Here is a 21,752-nt window from a genome sequence, read left to right on the forward strand (position 1 = left end):
CACCAAGTTCACAAGCATCATCGCCAGGCCCTGCATCCTTCGGACCTTGCTGGGGAAGTTGGCAGAGGGATGAGCTGAGCCTCGCTGGTGTCCTCAGGCCAGAGTGTCCCTATGCCCCTCCCAACTGCTGCCCACCTGCTGCCCACCTGCATTTGCCACCTTTTCTCCTGCGGAGTCTTTGGTTCTCACCCTGGGTAGTTAGAGATTGCTGCAGCCTGCAAGTGCTTCTGGGGGCTTCCCTCATCGCTCAGTTGCTTCTCGCCACTGGGTGTCACTGCTGGACCACAGAAATCCAGGAAAGGCGTCCCCAAACCTGGGCACAGCAGTTATGTTTTCCAGAAGTGTTTCATTTGAAAATACTTAATTGCTTGTTCAATAAAAGTATATTTTCCTAAACCACACGGATTGAGAGTCTGATAGGAAGGATGCTGGCACAACTTGTATGCATCCCTGGCTGAGGCTCCACGGGGCTGGATCTTCACACAGAGGCTGTTACTTGGACATGACCTTAAAAAGGATTAGTGTTTTCCTTTCTTTCCTCCTCTGGAGTGGGTAAACACATCGAGCATTAAAATGATTTCTGCTTCATTTTTTCAGACTTATTCTCCTAATGGACACCCTGCTGGACCTACTTAACTCTGGGGGTGAAAATAGTTAATGTACATAAGAAGTGAAAAATAAAGAAAAATGATTCTAAGTGATGCCTACTAATAATATTTAATTCATTAATTCCTTCAATTATCTATTGTCTGGTTTCTGGAAACCTGCCTTAGGCTTCATAGCCCATTCCAGGTGTGGTTTGTGTATATGTATTGCAAAGCTGGGGTTGAATTACCCAAAGAAAGCACAACGGAATTAGAGAGAAGCAAATAACACAGCAGCTTTGGAGATGCAAAGTCCAGAAAGAATCCATTTAAATAAAGACCCAAATGTACACAGATCCACATTTAATAAGCAGGTTCGTAAAGGGCATGTTTTATTTTTGGGTTCCATTATTTCCCTTTTTCCCAGTGTATTTTACTGAAATAGTATATGAGAAAAATGCCCACATGTATTAAAAAGAACAGAGCACCTTACCTCCAAAAACCTGAAACATCCTGAAAACCTTCTCATCAAAAACCCAATGCATTTGCTGTTAAAACTGAACACAGGCACATGGGAAAGGATATGGCCGGGAGGGACACTGTGAGAAGCCCGCTTTCAGGCTCAGACTTGGAGTTTTCTAAAAAGGGGCATAGGGAATCACGCAGGGGCCAGAGAAAAGGCGGCCCTCTCGCCTTCTTAATCTTTTCAGCTAAGAAAGGGAAGAGCGTAAGTGGGCAGCGGTCACGCAGGAGGGGCAGGAGGCATGGCTGTGTGGCACGGTGGTCTCTCACGGGCCCCCACAGAGGAGAGGCTCTCCTGGGTCTCAGGTCCTCGTTAGTCATCTTCCATCTGATAGACCCTGGGGCCCCGTCACTGTTTTCTGCCTCATGCCAGGCATTTGTGGGAACATAAGGACCAGGTGCCTGGCCGTTCACAGCCACAGATGCTGCTGGGCATTAAACTGCTCAAACTCTAGGCCACGGTCTTATTCTTCCTTTTACCCTATTCTTTGCCCCTCATTTCTATCATCTATTTTCGTATTCATTAAGGAAGTCATTGTAAGCCATGTCCAGTCCTTTCTGAACCACAGCGAGTCAGAGAAATGAAATGTGCTCCTTGAGAATGAAGGGCACGTGTAGTGTGTGGTCATTGATATAGGCAGTTCACAAGTGCTGACCACTTTCTCAGCCTTGGGTCTCAGAGTCCCGTGGCAGCTTTGGGGAGGGGGTGGTTTCCCTGAGTGTGGAGAGGTCTGGGGAAGTCCCAGAGGCTTCAAACAAGGTGGTACTCGCTGAACTGAGTCCCAAGGGCAGATTAGAAGGCGCAGGGTGAGGAGAGGAATTGAGCCTCAAATGTCAGCATTGTGGAGAAAACTTGCTCAAATCAAGGCTTCTGGGCCCATTCCCCAGGCTTCTGATTCCATCAGCTGGGGCTGGAGCCCTGGGATTGGTGTTTCTGATGAGCCTCTAGGTGCTGCTAATGCTGGAGGCCTGGGGGCACAGGAGAACCCAGGGGTTTTGACTGAGGAGGGGCTGTGCCTGGCTCTGGGGGAGCAGCGCTGCTGATAAGTCACCTAAACTGGCTGAAATGCGGCTGGTCTGGCTGGAGGATCCCTTCCCTCAGTGCTTTCCTAGGACGGCCGCCACTAATACAGCTGGGAATTGCAAGACTCAGGAGATCACAGCGTGAGCGAGGGTTGCTCACCAGGAGCAGGCCAGAGGGGCTATGCTACATGTTTACACCCTCTTTAACTGACGGGAAACAGCCCGAGAGAAGTTATCTGACTTTCCCAGAACCATTTCCCAGAGCCCAGACCAGTAAGTTTTCTGGAAGGATCCTGAGCAGTCAGGGTCTTCCCAAACAGCCCTGGGCTCTGTCTCCAGCTCTCTCTACCTGGGTCAGCGGGTGTTATTTTCTGCAGTAATATCAGAAATATCAATAACAGCAGGTTCTGGAAAACTGTGTATGTCCACATATACATACACACAAGATGTTGTACTCATGTTCAGGGTCTCACGCTCCTGGAGGCTCTTTGGTGGAGCACGTCCCGGGCCAACAAACCATGGGGTCAGTACTCCCGATGGAAATGATTGGACCTGTGGTGACAGGGGCCACTTCAGGATTTTTCCCTTTATTTCTTCTTCTGCTATTTAATTTTATCTATCTATCATCTGTTTATCATCTATCTACCTTCTATTTATTGTCTATCTCCTTACTGACGGATGCACAGCAGCTGAATCGGGCTTTTCACCGAAGGTGTGCCTGTATCCGCCACGGATGGTGAGAGTGCGGACGGCCAGAGAGGGCCACGCTGAGGGCTGTTTGTGTGTGTCGGGTTCCTGAACAGGACTCCCGAGAGATGCAGAGGAAACAGAAACAGCGCAGGCTGCTCTGGGGACTGGGGAGGAGACGCTGGTGCCTCTGTGGCAGCTGCATAACTACAGAGAGGTGTCCCGGCGGTCCCCGGAGAAGCCCGCGGAGTGAAGGTGTGCTGTGACTCCTCTGAAAGGCATCCCAAGTCAGCTGCCTTGGAAGCCGGGCTCTGAAGGAGAAAGACCTTCAGGTACGGCTGAATCCTGCCCAGTGGCCAGGCCCCCTCCTGCGTAGATGGCTCTCCCTGTGCACCCACCGCCTATTGTGGTCCTTCTGCATGTGCTGACCGGGGCAGGGACGGGAAGAGAACAAGGTTCTGGAAGAGGAGCAGGAGGAGGCCCACTGCCCGCCGGCCTTCTGAATTGAATGGAACAAAGCCATAAGGAAGCTTGGGTTTAAAATGAAAGATGCATGCTTTCATGGAGGAGGATATAAATTTACAGCTGACAGCAGGCACTGCCCAAAGGCTCTTTGTGTTTCAGGCAGTTTCTGCAGGAAGGACCTGGTCCTTAATTTTCAAGTCTGTGCAAAACTAAATGTGAGTCCTGCTCAAAAGGAAGGGCAAAGTGCAGCGAGAAGTATGCACCTAGAAGCCCTTTCCTTTCTCATGTCTCCTCTGCTCATGAGCTGATTCCATTCCCCCCGCAAATTTCACCTACGAGAAAGAAGTTCAAAGGTAAATTTATGAAACTTCAAGATGGTGTCAGCAGAGCACTAAAGGGAGTATGAGGCATTTCTGAGAACTGGGAGTGGGGCTGGCCTGGGCCCATGAGTGACTGAAGGAGGGAATGAATGATTCTCAGATGTGAGTGGGCCAGGCCCAGGGGGCGACTGGCAAAACCGAACACAATACGCTCCTACATTGTTGATGGGAATGTACATTGGTGCAGCCACTAAGAAGAGTATGGAGGTTCCTTGAAAAACGAAAAACAGAATTGCCATGGGCACTCCTGGGCATGCACCCAAAGACATGGTCTGAATGGACATGTGCACCCCGTGTTCAATGCAGCAGTATTCACAATAGCCAAGACGCAGCAGCACCTAAAGGCCCTTCTACAGAGAGACGCGTAAAGAAGAGGTGGGGCACGTGTACAGTGGAATACTACTCAGCCGTACGAAGGAATGAAAGAATGCCTTTTGCAGCAAAATGGTTGGGCCTAGAAACTGTCATCGGAGAAGGTGATGGCACCCCACTCCAGTACTCTTGCCTGGAAAATCCCATGGACGGAGGAGCCTGGTGGGCTGCCGTCTATGGGGTTGCACAGAGTCAGACACGACTGAAGCTACTTAGCAGCAGCAGCAGCAGCAGAAATTGTCATGCTGAGTTCAGACTGTCTGTAAGTCAGACAAAGAGGGAGAAATATCTATGATGGGCCTTATATACAGAATCTGAGAAGACGTGATACAAATGAGCTTATTTATAAAACAGAAACAGACTCACAGACTTAGAGAATAAACTTTTGGTTGCCTGGGGGGAAATAGTGGGGAAGAGATAGAGAATTTTGGGTGGACATGTATACACTGCTATATTTAAAATGGATAACCAACAAGTTCCTACCGTGTAGAACAGGGAACTCTGGTCAGTGGTATGTGGCAGCCTGGATGGGAGGTGAGTTTGCAGGGAGAACGGGTACATGTGTATGTATGGCTGGCTCCCTTTGCTGTCCGCCTGAAACTATCCCAACAGTGTTAATTGGATACACAAAATGCAATCAAAATAAAAACAATACAAAATAGAAAAGTTTGAGAAAACTGAACCTGAGAGAGTGGGTCTGCTCTGAGTCTGCACTGAGACGCAAGTCTGCACAGCTCCTGTGGTCCACTTGGCAACATGAGGGGGGCTGTTCTTGTCGGCTGGGGCTGCAGGCGTCCCATCTGTCTTTGGGTACCTTTGCCTCCCGGGTGTCCTGTGCCCTTTCCATTTCTATAGTGCAGCCGACGTGATCAGAAGCTTGTAATCAATCTCTAAGCTGGAGCCAGCGTGGCACAGGCCATGAGGCTAAAACCAAGGGCAGGAAAAAGAAGCGTATTCATCCGAACCATCAAGGCTCACTGATGGTGCCGTTCTCCTACCCAACACTCAGAGCAGAGCCCCCATCCCCACCCCCCCAGGAAGGTGATGCTGAGTGAAATCCAGGTGACACGTGGCAGGTGACATGGCCTTGCTGGGGAGCCACTTGTCTGGTCCCAACTCACACTACATGAGGGGCCATAACCGCCTTCACCAGCATCTGATTCTGTTAATAGAACGAAACCACTCCCTCGACAAGCGTCAGTGTTTGAGCTAGACTGATCTAGCACAGAGTTTGCAAGCTGGAGACCCCACCAGCACACGGGTCCCACTTGGCTGGAACTGAACCTTTAGTGAGCTGGAAAGGAATTGAAATAGTTGGTAGTACTTAAAATTTAGAGATTTCATGTAGCAATCCTAAATTCCTCTCTCTCAGTTCTGACCGCACTGGATCTGAAGATGCAGGTCCATTTCACAGTGAGGTGCCAGGGGCTGGGGAGCCACGGCCAGTCTGAATTCTCGCCGGCGGTCTTGGCCAGACCGGAGCTCAGGCTGCTGCTGCCTCAGGCGGGGGACTGTCCTCTCCCCCTCAGCCCTGTCATTACCAGGGACTCTAAAAGCAGCCAGGAGCCTGTCTCCCGGCCTCCTGCCAAATAAGCTGTCAATGAGAATAATTGCTTTTTAAATTGGGGATCTAGTTCTTTCCAGCATCTCACAATCAATGTTTCTTTACAGTGTTGGTTCATCACTTCAAGGAAATTCTAGAAGGTGGATGAGAACTGTGATTGATAAGGAAATAAAATGACCTGATAAATACAAATATGAACACTTCACCTAGATAGGAAGAAAGCAGAAGTATGTGTTTTAAGGGGCTAGTGAAAGATTGGTTTTCAACTAAAGATTGTTTCATTTTATTTGTTTTTGTTTCAAAATCCTGCTTCTGCAGATGTTTCTGCCCCTTGTTGCCGAGTTACAGGCTATTGAATCATACCAGCCCTTTTGTGTTATGCATTTTCCGTCTGCAGAAAGGCCGTGAAACTCCCCCTCCTGCTTTTTTCACTGATAAATTAGACCATGTGGGCAAGCTCTCCAAGCTCCCAGCTCCGGGAAGAGAGGCAGGCACAGGCTGGAAGATCTGAGGTTATTGTTTCCTTGTTGATTGAATGACTCTTTCAAGCAGGAGCCTCTTTTCTTGCAAGGCTGGGAAAGAATGAAATGACTCCCTTTCATCTGATACAGATGCGTATTTTTAAATATTTGTAATGCCAGGCTATCTCGCTGATCACCTTGAATAGCTGTTGTCATAAAGTAACAGAATGCCCTAGCAGGGTCTTCTATTGCAAAGCCTTTGGAAAAGCAAAAGGAAAACAGAAGGCATGGTGGCTATTAACACAGAAAGAGGTCTAGGTTCTCTTTCGATTTGTCAAACATGTGCTGTTCTTGTTTCCCTTCTATTTGCTCTGCTGGCATCTATTAGAAATGGACCTTGAGATAATTTACTTTCCCTGTCACAAATTCGAATGCTTTGGCCTTAAGATATTTCCTTGCTGCTTTTATTTTCCTTGCATTTAGGGTAAAGATACTTGTGAGATCACAGAGAGACCCATGCCTTGTTCTGTCTCTTCCAAACGGGTCCGTGGGCCTGACCTGCTCTGTCTCCCTGGGCAGGTTACCCATTCCACACGCAGCCTTGAGGGGAGGGCTTCAGGCTTTTCTGTATCACACCTTCAGGCCACCCTCCCTGTCCTCACTCAACGAGAAAATAAAATCAGCTGGAAGATGGCTTTTCACTTACAGACCAAGGAGTCTGTCCCTCTGCCTCTGGCCCCTTCCTCACAGGTCACGGTGATGCTGATCAGGGGTCTAGGCCTCCTTAACCAATAGAAATAATTCAAGCAAGGCTTTATCTGGGCTCCTGCTTCAGCAGGGGGAGCCAGAACAAACAGGCTCTCTTGCTTACCTCGCTGAAGGGTGGGGCGGGGAATGAGCTGGTTCCTGAGACAGGATAATGTTGGGAGGTGTGCAGGGTTCAGGCTGGAGGGGTGGCATAGGTGGTCTGCCCACCCTCTTGATGATGTTGAATGCAGGGGGCAGGCGCTGTACCCCACTTTTGCTCCTGGCTCTTCAGAAGTGGCACTTGGGTTTCTGGTCTCTGTATATCTTGTCCGTCATTTGCCCCAACTACGCATGCACACATTTATTTTCAGTCCCTTACAGGTTCTTTGTATTTCGTCACCCGAGGAGACATCTGTCCAGGTGTAAGCCCTGCAGCAGAGTCTCAGGTCCCAAGTCCCCGCTCATCTTAACAGTGACCACACGGGTCCCCCTTGCGTGGGATGCCCACCACTGCCCTGGTGCTCTGGGTACCAAATTCCTGGCCTCAGAGAGCGTCTGACTCTGCTAGCAGCCCCACTCTGGCCCCTGCGGGGACGCACACCCCCCTTGGCAAAGGCATGCAGTCAGCCGCTCAGCCGTGTCTGGCTCTTTGGGGCCCCATGGGCTGCAGCACGCTGGGCTTCCCTGTCCCTCACCGTGCAGAGGGCTCTGACTTCGCTGCCTTCTGCCTCCCTGCAGCTCCCGCAGTTCCCAGGGAGACTCTTTCAGTATTGTGGTCCTGGAGGCCACTTCCTCTTGAAGCTGCTTCTCCCCGGCACTGTCCTCAGAGCCTGATAATCTCGCTCACTGTCATTCATTTCCCTCCTGTGGAGGCTGGAGAGCCGCCTCCTGCGTCTCGGCCGCTCTGACGCAGACTCTTGGATTGGCTCCTTACACAGCGATGGCCCTTCAGTCGCTGAGAAACTCACACATCGCCTGTCAGTTCGCGTCTTCACCCCTGGGCTCTTCCGACGTTGCTGCGGCCAGTCTCCAGGCTTCCTTCTCCACGGACCTCCAGTTTGTCTCTAGCCTTGACTTGACTTCATTCCTGAACTGGGAAGGTCAAAAACGAGACAATGGGCCCCCAGTGGAGTCTCTTGTGCTAAACCCTGAGTCACCAACCTGAGACTTAATTGCAGTTTGGCTCTCCCAGAGCCTTAAACCAGCCAACCAGGAATCGCCCCGTCAGCACAGGTGAGGTTACCAGTTTCACAGGTGGTCTTGCCATAACCAAACCACTTTTTTTTTTGCCAAGCATACGTCCTTGTTCCTGCTGCCCTCTGCCTGTAATATATCAATAGCAACTCAGATCTCCCTCCTATCTGCTAGATTGAATGCTGCCCAATTTGAATCAATTTTTGCTCAAGTAAACTATGAAAATTTTGAATCTACCTCAGGTCATCTTCTAACGGTTTGCGTGCACCCTGCACCTTCCCCTGGATGTCTGGTGGCCCCTTGCCCTTAGCAGGTCCTCTCTGAACCCTGGACCCCCACCCCTCCTGGCTGCACTCTCCTGGGTCCAGACATGAAACATCACCTGCTGATTCATCCTTCCTATAGGTAGTCCTGACGCCAGGACCTGCCTGGTTCTTGGATCTGATGACCTCTCTTTGCCTGCCTTCCTCTAAACCCCATCAGGCCTTCAGCCTTCATGAGACAAAGTGATCTTTCAAAAACATCACATCAGATACATCTTTTCACTACTCAAGACACTGGCTCCCTAAAACAGTCCATCTATCCTGTCCACTGTCTCCGCCCTTGCCCTGGGTGGTTTTCCTTTCCAGCTTGTGTTGTATTAATTCACAAGAGCGGGCACTTCGTCCTGTCCCTTGCTCACCCCGCTGCCCAGTGCCCAGTACTGAGACAGAGGAGGTACTCAACACTTGTTTAACAAAAGACTGGTTCTGGGTGCCTTGTTCACCGAACAGATGAGAGATTTTTTTGTTGGCAGGCACTGGGTTTGTTTTTGTGGGTGAGACAATAGTTTTTGTTTGTGCAGGAAATTGGAAAACAACTTATCCCAGAAAAAGTGGAAAGAATCTTCAGCTGGACAGGAGACCACAGTCCCTGGAGGGTGCAGCAGGGAACTGCACAGACAAGCTGTTGGTCTTTGACGTCCTTGAGCCAGTGATGGCCGGTCCAGGTGACCGCAGAGCAGGGCTGAAGAAATCTATGGTGAGCAACTGCAGGCTGGTGACTGGTGTGAAGCCCTTGAGCTGGGTCTCAGCTCTGATGTGTCAGTAGGATTCCTAGAAAGGGCGAGACAGCACCTTCTGTGTAAGCACTTGGGTTCTGGACCAGCCGTCAGCACAGGGTCCACTCCAGGCCTCGAGGCCAGAGCCTGTCTCTGGTACGTGAGCACAGAAGCCCGATTGTCACAGCTGGGAAGCAAGTCCAAGGCCAGGCCAACGGCACTGGTTTGGTGACGAGTCTGGCTGTGACACTAGAGTTTCCTGGTTCTCCTGTCTGTCTTAGGAGGAGTCCAAGAGAATGAGCCAGAATTGAGCCTGTTATTTCTGGGGTGGCCGAAATGCAACCCGGGGACCCCAGTTTTGTGAGTAGAAGTGTTGAGGGCCCAGGAACCAGGCATGATGTGGTACTCTGTGGTTCAGTGGGAAATCCTCGCATATGAAAAATTATCAAAAATGTCATGGACCATGACAGTATTGTGGTAGAGAAAAGGGAGAATTTGGATGCAGAAACCTTGGGTTCAAGCAGCATTTCTTAGGTAATATTGAGTTGGTCAAGTGGCTTCTCTGAGCCTTAATTTTCTCTTCTGTACAGTGGACGCAAGGATGCCTTAATCTTCTCCATCTGAATAGCACTTTTGTTGTTCTATGCACTGAGGACTGCTGGTTGCTAATAGAAGCTTTGGGAATCAAAGGAGCCTCAAAGGTCTGTGTCAAAGTTCAAAAGGCTACATCCTCCTCCACTTTGGCTTCTCAGAGACTGTCATTGGCTAACGTGATTTTTGAATTTTCATCATGGGATTTTCATGTCTGGCATTTCTCAAACTTTTTGACTGAAAAATCGTTTTTTCCTGCCATACTTACTAACCTTTCCAAGAAAAGCATTTTCCCAGAAAGGACAGTTTGGGAAATCCTGATACAGAGGAGCAAACCTACTCACTAATCACGTGTGTGCCTCCGCTTCCTTCTTTATGATATTAACTTTGATAAGGTATGTTGGATTCGATTGTGAACTCATGTACACCCATGGCTGATTCATGTCAATGTATGGCAAAACCAATACAGTATTGTAAAGCAAAATAAAGTAAAAATAAAAATTAAAAAAAAATAAAGAAGATTGGGAGCAAGGTGGTAGGGGGTGCTTAGGTAAAATAAGAAGATAAATTCATCACAGAAAGATGTTTGCAGAAAAGTGTACCATCTTGGCCTGGAGACCTAGAGCATCACATTGAGAGCTGACAGCTAAAGCATTTCACTCCTCACTGAGCCACTGAGCAATGCGGACAGGCCAGGGAGGAGGGGCCTCGGGGCTGCCTGAGCTCGGGTTTCCTGGGAGACACTAGATGTTGGATATGAAGGTGTTTTTCTACTTTGAAAAGCTGGGGGAAAGAACTTAAAACCAAAGCTAAATAGCTATGTGACCCAGATAACCATGATGGTGCAGTCTCTCACTCAGAGCCAGATGTTCTGGAGTGTGAAGTCAAGTGGGCCTTAGGAAGTACTGCCGCCCATAAAGCTAGTGGAGGTGTTGGAATTCCAGCAGAGCTATTTAAAATCCTGAAAGAGTATGCTATCAAAGTGCCGCACTCATTATGTCAGCAAATTTGGAAAACCCAGCAGTGGCCACAGGACTGGAAAAGGTCAATCCTCATTCCAGTTCCCAACAAGGGCAGTGCTAAAAAATGTGCTAGCCATTGGACAACTGCACTGATCTCCCATGCTAGTAAAGTTGTGCTCAAAACCCTCCAAGTGAGGCCTCAGTATTACGTGAACTGAGAACTTTCAGATGTTCAAGCTGGGTTTAGAAAAGGCAGAGGAAGCGTAGATCAAATTGCCAACATTGACTCGATCACAGACAAAGAAAGGGAATTCCAGAAAGACATCTAGCTCTGTTCCATTGACTATGTTAAAACTTTTGACTGTGGGGATCGTAATGAACTGTGGAAAACTCCTTAAGTGATGGAAATACCAGAGCATCTTACCTGTCTCCTGAGACGGTGAGTGAGAGACTACACCATCATGGTTATCTGGGTCACATAGCTATTTAGTTTTGGTTTTAAGTCCTTTCCCCCATATGCAGCTCAAGAAGCAACAGTTAGAACCCTGTATGGAACAACTGACTGGTTTAGGATTAAGAAAGGAGTACAGCAAGGCTGTTGTGTTTAATTTATACACAGAGCACATTATGCGAAATGCCGGGTTGGATGATTTAAAAGCTAGAATCAAGACTGCTGGGAGAAACATCAACAAGCTCAGATATGTGGATCAGTCAGTTCAGTCGCTCAGTCATGTCTGACTCTTTGCAACCCCATGGACTGCAGCACTCCAGGCTTCCCTGTCTGTCACCAATTCCCAGAGTTTGTTCAACTCAAGCCCATCAAGTCGGTGATGCCATCCAACCATCTCATCCTCTGTCACCCCCTTCTCCTCCTGCCTCCAATCTTTCCCAGCATCTGGGTCTTTTCTAAGGAGTCAATTCTTCGCATCAGGTGGCCAAAGATTTGGAATTTCAGCTTCAGCATCAGTCCTTCCAATGAATATCCAGGACTGATTTCCTTTAGGATGGGCTGGTTGGATCTCCTTGCAGTCCAAGGGACTCTCAAGAGTCTTCTCCAACACCACAGTTCAAACGCATCAATTCTTCAGTGCTCAGCTTTGTTTATAACCCAACTCTCACATCCATGCATGACTAATGGAAAAAGCATAGCTTTCCACAGATGGACTTATGTCAACAAAGTAATGTCTCTGCTTTTTAATATGCTGTCTAGGTTGGTCATAACTTTTCTTCCAAGGAAAAAGCATCTTTTAATTTCATGTCTGCAGTTACCATCTGCAGTGGTTTTGGAGCCCCCCACCCCCGCCACAAAATAAACCCTGCCACTGTTTCCACTGTTTCTCTGTCTAATTGCCATGAAGTGATAGACCAGATGCCATGATCTTAGTTTTCTGAATGTTGAGTTTTAAGCCAACTTTTTCACTCTCTTCTTTCACTTTCATCTAGAGGCTCTTTAGCTCTTCTTTGCTTTCTGCCATAAGGGTGGTGTCATCTGCATATCTGAGGTTATTGATATTTCTCCTGGCAATCTTGATTCCAGCTTGTGCTTCATCCTGCCCAGCATTTCTCATGATGTACTCTGCCTATAAATTAAATAAGCAGGGTGACAATATACAGCCTTGATACACTCCTTTCCTGATTTGGAACCAGTCTGTTGTTCCATGTCTGGTTCTATGTGTTGCTTCTTGACCTGCATACAGATTTCTCAGAAGGCAGATAAGGTGGTCTGGTATTCCCATCTCTTGAAGAATTTTCCAGTTTGTTGTGATTTACACAGTTAAAGGCGTTGGCATAGTCAATAAAGCAGAAACAGATGTTTTTCTGGTATTCTCTTGCTTTTTTCAATGATCCAGAAGATGTTGGCAATTTGATCTCTGGTTCCTCTGCCTTTTCTAAATCCAGCTTGAACATCTGGTAGTTCATGGTTCACATACTGTTGAAGCCTGACTTGGAGAATTTTGAGCATTACTTTGCTGACATGTGAGATGAGTGCAATTGTGCGGTACTTTGAGAATTCTTTGGCATTGCCTTTCTCTGGGATTGGAATGAAACTGACCTTTTCCAGTCCTGTGGCCACTGCTGAGTTTTCCATATTTGCAGGCATATTAAGTGCAGCACTTTCTCAGCATCATCTTTTAGGATTTGAAATAGCGCAACTGGAATTCCATCATCTCCACTAGCTTTGTTTGTAGTGATGCTTCCTAATGTACACTTGACTTTGCATTCCTGGATGTCTGGCTCTAGGTGAGTGATCACACCATCATGATTATCTTGGTCATGAAAATCTTTTTTGTATAGTTCTTCTGTGTGTTCTTGCCACCTCTTCTTAATATCTTCTGCTTCTGTTAGGTCCATACTATTTCTGTCCTTTATCGAGCCCATCTTTGCACGAAATGTTCCCTTGTTATCTCTAATTTTCTTGACGAGATCTCTAGTCTTTCCCATTCTATTGTTTTCCTCTATTTCTTTGCATTGATCACTGAGGAAGGCTTTCTTATCTCTCCTTGCTATTCTTTGGAATTCTGCATCCAAATGGGTATTTCTTTCCTTTTCTCCTTTGCCTTTAGCTTCTCTTCTTTTCTCAGATATTCATAAAGCTTCCTCAGACAACCATTTTTCCTTTTTGCATTTCTTTTTCTTGGGGATGGTCTTGATCACTGCCTCCTATACAAAGTCTCAAACCTCCATCCACAGTTCTTCAGGCATTCTGTCAATCAGATCTAATCCCTTCAATCTATTTGTCACTTCCACTGCATAATTGTAAGGGATTTGATTTAGATCATACCTGAATGGCCTAGTGGTTTTCCCTACTTTCTTCAATTTAAGACTGAATTTTTCAATAAGGAGATATGTGGACAATACCACTCTAATGGACTTTCCTGGTGGCTCAGACGGTAAAGAATCCACCTACAAAGCAGGAGACCTGGGTTTGATCCCTAGATTGGGAAGAACCCCTGGAGGAGGGCATGGAAACCAACTCCAGTATTCTTGCTTGGATAATCCCCATGGGCAAAGGAGCCTGGCAAGCTACAGTCCTCGGGGTTGCAAAGAGTCAGGCGTGACTGAGTGACTAAGCACACCCAACACTCTAATGGCAGAAATCCAAGAGGAACTAAAGAGCCTCTTGATGAGCGTAAAGGAGAAGAATGAAAAAACTGGCATAAAGCTCCATATTAAAAAAACTAAGATCATGGGATTCAGTCCCATCTCTTCATGGTAAATAGAAGGGGAAAGGGCAGAATCAGTGACAAATTTCCTCTTCTTGGGCTCTAAAATCACTGTGGATCATGACTACAGCCATGAAATTAGAAGATGATTGCTTCATGGCAGGAAAGCTATGACAAACCTAGACAGTGTGTTAAAAATCTAAGATATCACTTTGCCAACAAAGGTCCATATAGTCAATGGTATGGTCTTTCCAGTAGTCATGTACAGATGTGAGAGCTGGGCAATAAAGAAGACAGAGCACCAAAGAATTGAAGCTTTTGAACTGTGGTGCTGGAGAAGACTCTTGAGAGTCCCTTGGAAAGGAAGGAAATCCAACCAATAAATCCTAAAGGAAATCAACCCTGAATACTCTTTAGAAGGACTGATGCTGGAGCTCCAATACTTTGGCCACCTGATGCAAAGAGCTGACTCATTGGAAAAGACCCTGATGCTGGGAAAGATTGAAGGCAGGAGGAGAGGGTGACAGAGGATGAGATGGTTGATTGGATGGCATTACCTACTCTATGGACATGAACCTGGGCAAACTGCAGGAGATGATGAGGGACAAGGAAGCCTGGTGTGCTTCAGTTCATGGGGTCAGAAAGTCAGACATGACAAGGTGACTGAAGAAAAACAATTGTGAAAATATAATAGTTGTATTAAGGTATTTTGTTATAGATGATGTGATTGAGGGGCAGTAGGAGAGCTTCCTCCCCTTTGGAGGACCTTGGGAGGCTACATGGGGTGAAATTGGTCATTTCTTGAAAAATGAAAGTGTTAGTTTCTCAGTCCTGTCTGACTCTTTGGGATCCCATGGATTGTAGCCTGCCAGGAACCTCTCTCCATGGGATTCTTCAGGCAAGAATACTGGCGTGGGTCGCCATTTCCTCCTCCAGGGGATATTCCTTACCCAGGGACTGAACCTGGGTCTCCTGTATTGCCGGCAGAAAACTGACAGAACTCACCAGCAATGAAGCCCTGGGTGAAAGAAACAGTTTCTTTGAGTCTTAGTTCCTTTATGTGTGAGATGGGGGTGGTGCATTCAGGCAGAACTGTCATTGCCTCAGCTTACACAAGTCTGAAGCTCTGAAGGGGTCCACAGCAGAGCTTCTTGACCTCAGCATCATTGACACCATGGGTCGGCCTAGTCTGCATTGTGCAGGACAATGTGTACATTGTAGGATGTTTAGCATTCTCCCTGGTTCCTAGGCTCCAGGACACCCTGCTCCCCAGTTGTGACAACTCGATCTGTCTCTAAACATCGTCAGCTGGCCCCTGGGGAAGCAAATTAACCCTTGATTGAGAACCACTGCTCTAGGTAAAGATCAAAACTGTGGCATTTAGCAGAACTCTTCTTTTAAAAACAACTGATTTGATGGGAAAAGATGATTCGGGGCTGGAGTTTTGAAGAATGCAATGTCAAAAATTCCTCCTGGAGAGGTTTCTTTAATAAGGATGCTTATCAATGCAAAATGAAATGCCCCTGAATAAACAGCCTTTAGTTGCATCTATTGATAGTTTTGAGCAAGATGATCACTTCTGTTTTCCTGACACCACTAGTATCATCCTCAGCATAGGTTCGTGCTCATCAGGGTGAAGGAAGACCAAGGCCACTTAGAGAAAGCAGTATGGGGCTGGTGCAGAGGTTTTTCTTAGAGGGGCACCTTTTGTTTTTTATGAAATTACCTTGTCTTATTTGTTGATGCTGTAAGCAGCAGCTACCCACCTAACATTCATCCTCCTCTGCCGGGGTCCAGCCCTGGTGGATCCAGGGTAATTCGAAGGGGAGACAGAGTAGGCGTCCTAGGAAATAACTTATTTAATTACAGAGATAAAGAGAGATTAGAAAAGGATAGTGTAGTAAGAAATATTAGTGGAGAAAAAGGCTGAATAACTTGGTTTATGTGGAATACCAATAAAACTCCAAGACAAGGAGTTAGAGTACCCACGCTCCAGATGGGAATTCAGCCAGAAAGAGAAAGAAAGAATGACACGGGGGAGTCAGTTTTTCCAGAAACCGATCCGATTTCTTTATTTTCAGGTTTGCTTATATACTTTTTGTTATACATAGGGATGAATATAGAGTCATGCGGGGTCAGCAGACCTGATCCTTGTCACAATCAGGTGCTTCATATAAAATTATACAAAGGTCTAGGGGTTTTACATCATCTTCTGGCCATGAGGCCTCCTGACATTTTATGGCCCTTTCTGATAATGGTCAGTTAACGAGAAAACTTATTTTTTCCAGGGGTGATGTTTTTCTTAAACCAGGCGCCACCCTCCAAATAAAGTTTCATTCCTATAGGGTAAGGGTGTAGTGGGTTACATTCAAGAAGGGAATTTACTTAGCCTAAGGTTTAGCATGATTAATCTTAAAGGTTAATACTTATTTTTCCTATATGCTAGTTATGTTCATTATAAGGGCAGGGAATATGGAGATTTAGCAGCAAATATTGGCTCAACAAATGAAAAACCCTTCACCAATATAATTTATAATCAACCCACTATACTCTACTAATAATTTTCTAACTTCTCAAAAGAGTCTGTATTTAGAAAGTTTTAAAGCATCTCGTGCCTCTCACGGTTGGGAGGCTGTAAACAATCACATGTGGCCGGATGAACCTGCTCAGGCAGGCTAGAGAAACTTCAGAGGAGTTTGTAAGTTGAAACACTCTTGTCACGCCCAGGAATTTTTATTAACTGGAGCTGCAAGTTAACTCCTTCTCTGAGAGAGGTCATGGGGGAACCGCCCCCCGTAAAGTCAGAGGTATAGGTGAGAGCATAAAACAGTAAAGTAGGCACTCTGGTTTTGGGAGTAGATGCTCGGGAACGGGGGTCTCCTGAGGCTCAATCTCACCTTTGCGTAATGCCGAGCCTCCTTCCTCATGACCTTTGCCAAGGGTGGATATCCTCACATTGGCTCCCGGCACTCCTCTTTAATTCATTGGTCATCTTAGAGCTAATTCAAGGGAGGGACACCGAGAGTTCTCCAACATTTGTGTCCCTGCTTAGCTGCATCTTCCTGCTGTGACCTGGCCAACATCACTGCCACCTAGGTCCCCAGCTTGGCCTCCACGGTCTCCCGTGTCCTCAGCCATCACCCCAGGCTGCCGGTCGCCCACACATCAGCAAGAGTGATTTTTCTTGGGTGCAATTCTTTGCTCTTCCCCTCCTGACAAACCTTCTACAACTGTACACTGCTTTGTAAAATTCACATTTTGGGGGAATGACATGGGAAATCTTTAGTTTATATGCAACCTTGACTTTTATCACTTCCTGCCTCAAAAGAGATGACCCAGGCACCCGAGTGGCTGTCTACGGGGAACAGCTCTCAGATCCTCCCCGCTCACTCCTGTCGTGATGAGCGCTTGTCTACCCGTCAGATACTAGATGCTGCATCACCCCTTCAGAAACCTTCCTCTGATCTTCCAGGGACATAGACAGGCTCTAGGCCACAGCACGGTGGTCCCCATGATTTCTGCGCCATCACACACACCTCTGCCATCTGCCAAGGGCTTCTTATTGCCCAAGTTTTCTGTGGTTGTCTCTGGCATATTTTAGGATATCCTTCTATCCAGCCTACTGCTGAGGATGTTGTTTTTATTCAGTGTCCTAAGAGAAAGTGAAAGTGAATTCTCTCAGTGTTGTCCGACTCTTTGCGACCTCATGGACTGTAGCCTACCAGGATCCTCCATCCATGGGATTCTCCAGGCAAGAATACTGGAGTGGGTTGCCATTTCCTTCTCCAGGAGATCTTCCCAACCCAGGGATTGAACCCGGGTCTCCCGCATTGTGGGCAGACGCTTTACTGTCTGAGCCACCAAGGAAGTCCTAAGAGAAGGAAGGTCCGATTGTCAGAGTGACCTGCCCCCTCTTACTAGCATGGGCACCTCCCAGGGTTTGAGTAAGAAAAGTGCCCTTGTGTGATTTTGCCCTTTGTCTTAAGCCTCTGCCCTGAAGGCCTCGGCCAGGAGTCCAGGCTCTCAGCTAGAAGGCGATGTTAGTGAGAGACACGTTCCCCTCTGAAGTTGTCCTTTCTATTTTTTTTTAAATTAATTTTCTTGTGGGCACAAGCGAATCATACCCAGCATCAACAATTACCATTTCTGTTTCAGATACCCTCATTCTTTTTTTAATAAATTTTATTTATTTTTTAATTGAAGGATAGTTGCTTTATAGAATTTTGTTGTTTTCTGCCAAACCTCAGCATGAATCAGCCATAGGTGTACATATATCCTCTCCCTCTTGAACCTCCCTCCCATCTTCCTCCCCATCACACCCCTCTAGGTTGAAAATCCCAGACATATCATGTCATTAGTCTCCCCAGTCAATATCTTCCTAGGAAACTGTGGACAACAGAAACTTCCTTTCAGCGTAGTCTCCGTACCTCCTAAAATTCTTCTTGGCAGTTTCCTAATGTCATTTTATATTCACGACATGTTCACTTTCCTCTTGTTGTCTCACAACAGTCTCTGCACATCTGGTTTCTTGGGTCAGGATCCAACCAGTTGCCCCATCTCACATGGTATGTCTGTTGGATCCTTGTTTCCTGTGAAGGACCGGAGTCATGGCTGTGTAGATGCTGATTCTTCTGCTGGAGCGACTCTGGTCGGGGTGTGTCCTCATCCCACTGGAGGCGCAGGCTCTGCTTGCCCCTTTGGTGATGTTGGGAAGCTCAGTGGGTTCAGGGTCATCACTCTGACTGGCAGCAGAAGGGTCCCACCGTCCTCTTCAGCAGAGTTCAGCAGTCCTGGACGACTCTGGTCCAGGTCCTTAGGTCACTAAAGGGCTTCACAAGGGTGACTTTTCAAACTCTAAATTTCATGATTTAGATGATCATGTGGATGACCATGTGCCATCCCTCTGTACAGAATGACTTTTCCTCCACAATTATCTGGTTCCCTTGAAATACAGTTTGCCTGGGCATAGAGATGATACTTATTTGACTCTCTTTACTAGCTTTTAAATAATGAGTTGGTGTCCTGCAGGTCAGGAACAAGTGTGGTGTGTGCATGTGTGCACGTGTGCGTATTTTGAGTATAAAATTACCTAACTGATGTGTTCTAATTCATTGCAGTTATGATCCCCTTTGGCAGCTCCCTGGTGGCTTAAATGGTAACGAGTCCGCCTGCAATTTGGGAAACTCGAGTTCGATCCCTGGGTTGGAAAGATGCCCTGGAGAAGGAAATGGCAACCCACTCCAGTATTCTTGCCTGGAGAATCCCATGGACAGAGGAGCCTGGTGGGCTACAGTCCTGGGGGTCACATAGATTTGGACTCAACTGAATGACTACCATACACACACACACACACACACACACACACACACACACACACATTTTGATAGTTTGATAGTTCAAATTGCTTTTTCAAAATTATTTTCTTTTTGCTTAGGCTATAGTTGCTTTGCAAAGAGGTTTAAGTTTCTACTGCACAGCAAAGTGACTCAGCTATATGTATACACATACCCCCTCCTTCCTGAGCCTCCCTCCCACTCCTCTAGGTCACCGCAGAGCCTCAAGTTGAGTTCCCTGTGCTATACAAAAGTTTCCCGCTGTCTATTCAAATTCTATTTCAGTGGAGCCTCTCCAGGCCACATTCTTTGATAAGGATAAGACACATCTGATGACATCTTTGTTTCCTGGTACAATGAGGTCCCTCAGGCTGTTTTCATACACTTCCTGCACTGCCCACTTCTCTCTCAGGCTTGTGGTTTCCTGTGGGTGGGAAATGTATTTCTAGATGGCCATCTGGGTATCTGGGGTGCGCATGGATGCTGGGTTGCCATTGCTTCCAGGTTTTTCATAGACAGAGCCGGGAAATATGCAAACAAGGAAAAAAATAACTCAGGAATTCTTCCTGATAGCTCCATTTCAAACCCAACATCACAAGGATTTTGTTTGACTTCTTTGATTTTATACATGAATCTGTTTCATTCAATGTCAGTTTTTAATGATATTGATATAATTTCTCAATTGATTTCTCTTGCTAAATAATTATGAGTATAATATATAAAATACCAACATTCTTACTAACACTAAAGCTGGTAAATATAGTTTAAAGTGATTTTTGTAGTTCTTTTTATTCCTAGGCTCTGACCTAAGGTTGCAGAAATGATGTGTGTTTTAGTCATTTGAAATAATTCCTTTCAATATAGTTATGCCACCAATCAGAGTTACAGGTTCCACTGGTTTGGGTTTGTTTTCCAATTTTCAGAGATCACTTTCTTTATGTTTAGTTTTGCTTCCTGGGTTTGTAAAATATTGCTTGATTCCAAAGTCAAAACTGAGAGGAGCCTCACTCAGAACTTGCCTGAGTGTTCCCTCTCCTTAAGGATGCTCTGCACAGGACCTGGGCTCTCTTCTGTTGCCTTTGTGTAGATGCAGCGTGTGCCTGGGTGCTTCTCTGGTGGCTCAGCTGATAAAGAATCTGCCTGCAATGCTGGAGACCTGGGTTCATCCCTGGGTTGGGAAGATCCCCTGGAGGAGGGATCGCAACCCACTCCAGTATTCTTGCCTGCAGAATCCCCATAGACAGCGGAGCCTGGTGGGCTACAGTCCGTGGGGTTGAAAAGATTTGGACACAGCTGAGTGACTAACACAGACACACAGAGTGCCCATGAGTGTGTCTCTGTGACACATAGTGCCTAGTGTGTGCACACCTATGTGTGTGCATGTTCACGGCCCTCTCTCACACAGCAGGGTGTTGTGTACACATTGACACATGACCCTTTGGCTTGGCCGTCCTGGGCAGACACTATGCGCATCCAGAAAGCCTCTTCCTTTGGGGAGTGCTCCACACCCATGGGCTGGACTCAGACTGTGCCCCCAGGCCGCCCTCCAGGCCTTGCTGCTGGGCACAGGGCGCAGCTTCCTCTGTGACTGTGGCCATCCAAGCTGTGTGCACCCACCTGTCACCGTCTGCTTGAAAGTGGCTGGGGCACCTCCCAGCAGAGGGCAATTGATTCCATGGTGGATGCATGCCTACGGAGGTATACAGCTTGGGGCCTGTTGCCTCTGAGTCAACCCTGAGCTTCCTTCCTTCTGTTGTGGAGGCTCTTCCCAGGAGGCTTCTTAGGCTGTGAGTTTCTCTTCCATTGTTTTTAAGCAAGTGTATATTCCATTTTTATGTATGTGTGTATACACACAGTATATGTAACATATACATACATGTAAGTTATCTATGCGTCTATATGTAAGTATAGACTTCCCTCGTGGCTCAGATGGTAAAGCATCTGCCTACAATGTGGGAGACCCGGGTTCAATCCTTGGGTTGGGAAGATCTGGAGAAGGAAATAGCAACTCACTCCAGTATTCTTGCTTGGAAAATACCATGGACAGAGGAGTCTGATAGGCTATAGCCCATGGGGTCGCAAAGAGTCAGACATGACTGAGTGACTTCATTTTACTTCGTATGTAAGATACACACACGTATACCTATATATCTCCCCATCATATGTGCTCATTTGTGTATAAATATATATATATATTTATATTTATATACATATATATATAATCCCCCTGTAAATGGCCTGGTGATTGTGCTCTAACTAGACACGCACTTGGGCTCAGTTTGAACGCTAGTGATGCTTGTTTTCTTAATGAGAAAGCTCAAGAACGTGACAATCAAATCTTTTTTTTAAATGAAGGTATAGCTTTTTAGGGCTTCCCTTGTGGCTTGGCTGGTAAAGAATCCGCCTGCAATGCGGGTGACCTGGGTTCGATCCTTGGGTTGGGAAGATCTTTCAGAATGTTGTGCCTTTTTTCAGGTGTACAGCGAAGTTTTGTACATACTCTTTTTAGTATTTGTTCCAGTGCAGGTTATTACCAGATACTGAGCATAGCTGCCTGTGCTGCACAGCGGGGCCTTGCTGCTCGTCCACTCGAAACACAGCCGTTTGTATCTGCTCGTCCCTGGCCCCACCCCTCCCCTCCCCCACACCTCCTCCGCCTTGGCC

Source organism: Capra hircus, chromosome 4 (assembly GCF_001704415.2).
Source record: "Capra hircus breed San Clemente chromosome 4, ASM170441v1, whole genome shotgun sequence".
In the NCBI taxonomy this organism is placed as follows: Eukaryota; Metazoa; Chordata; class Mammalia; order Artiodactyla; family Bovidae; genus Capra; species Capra hircus.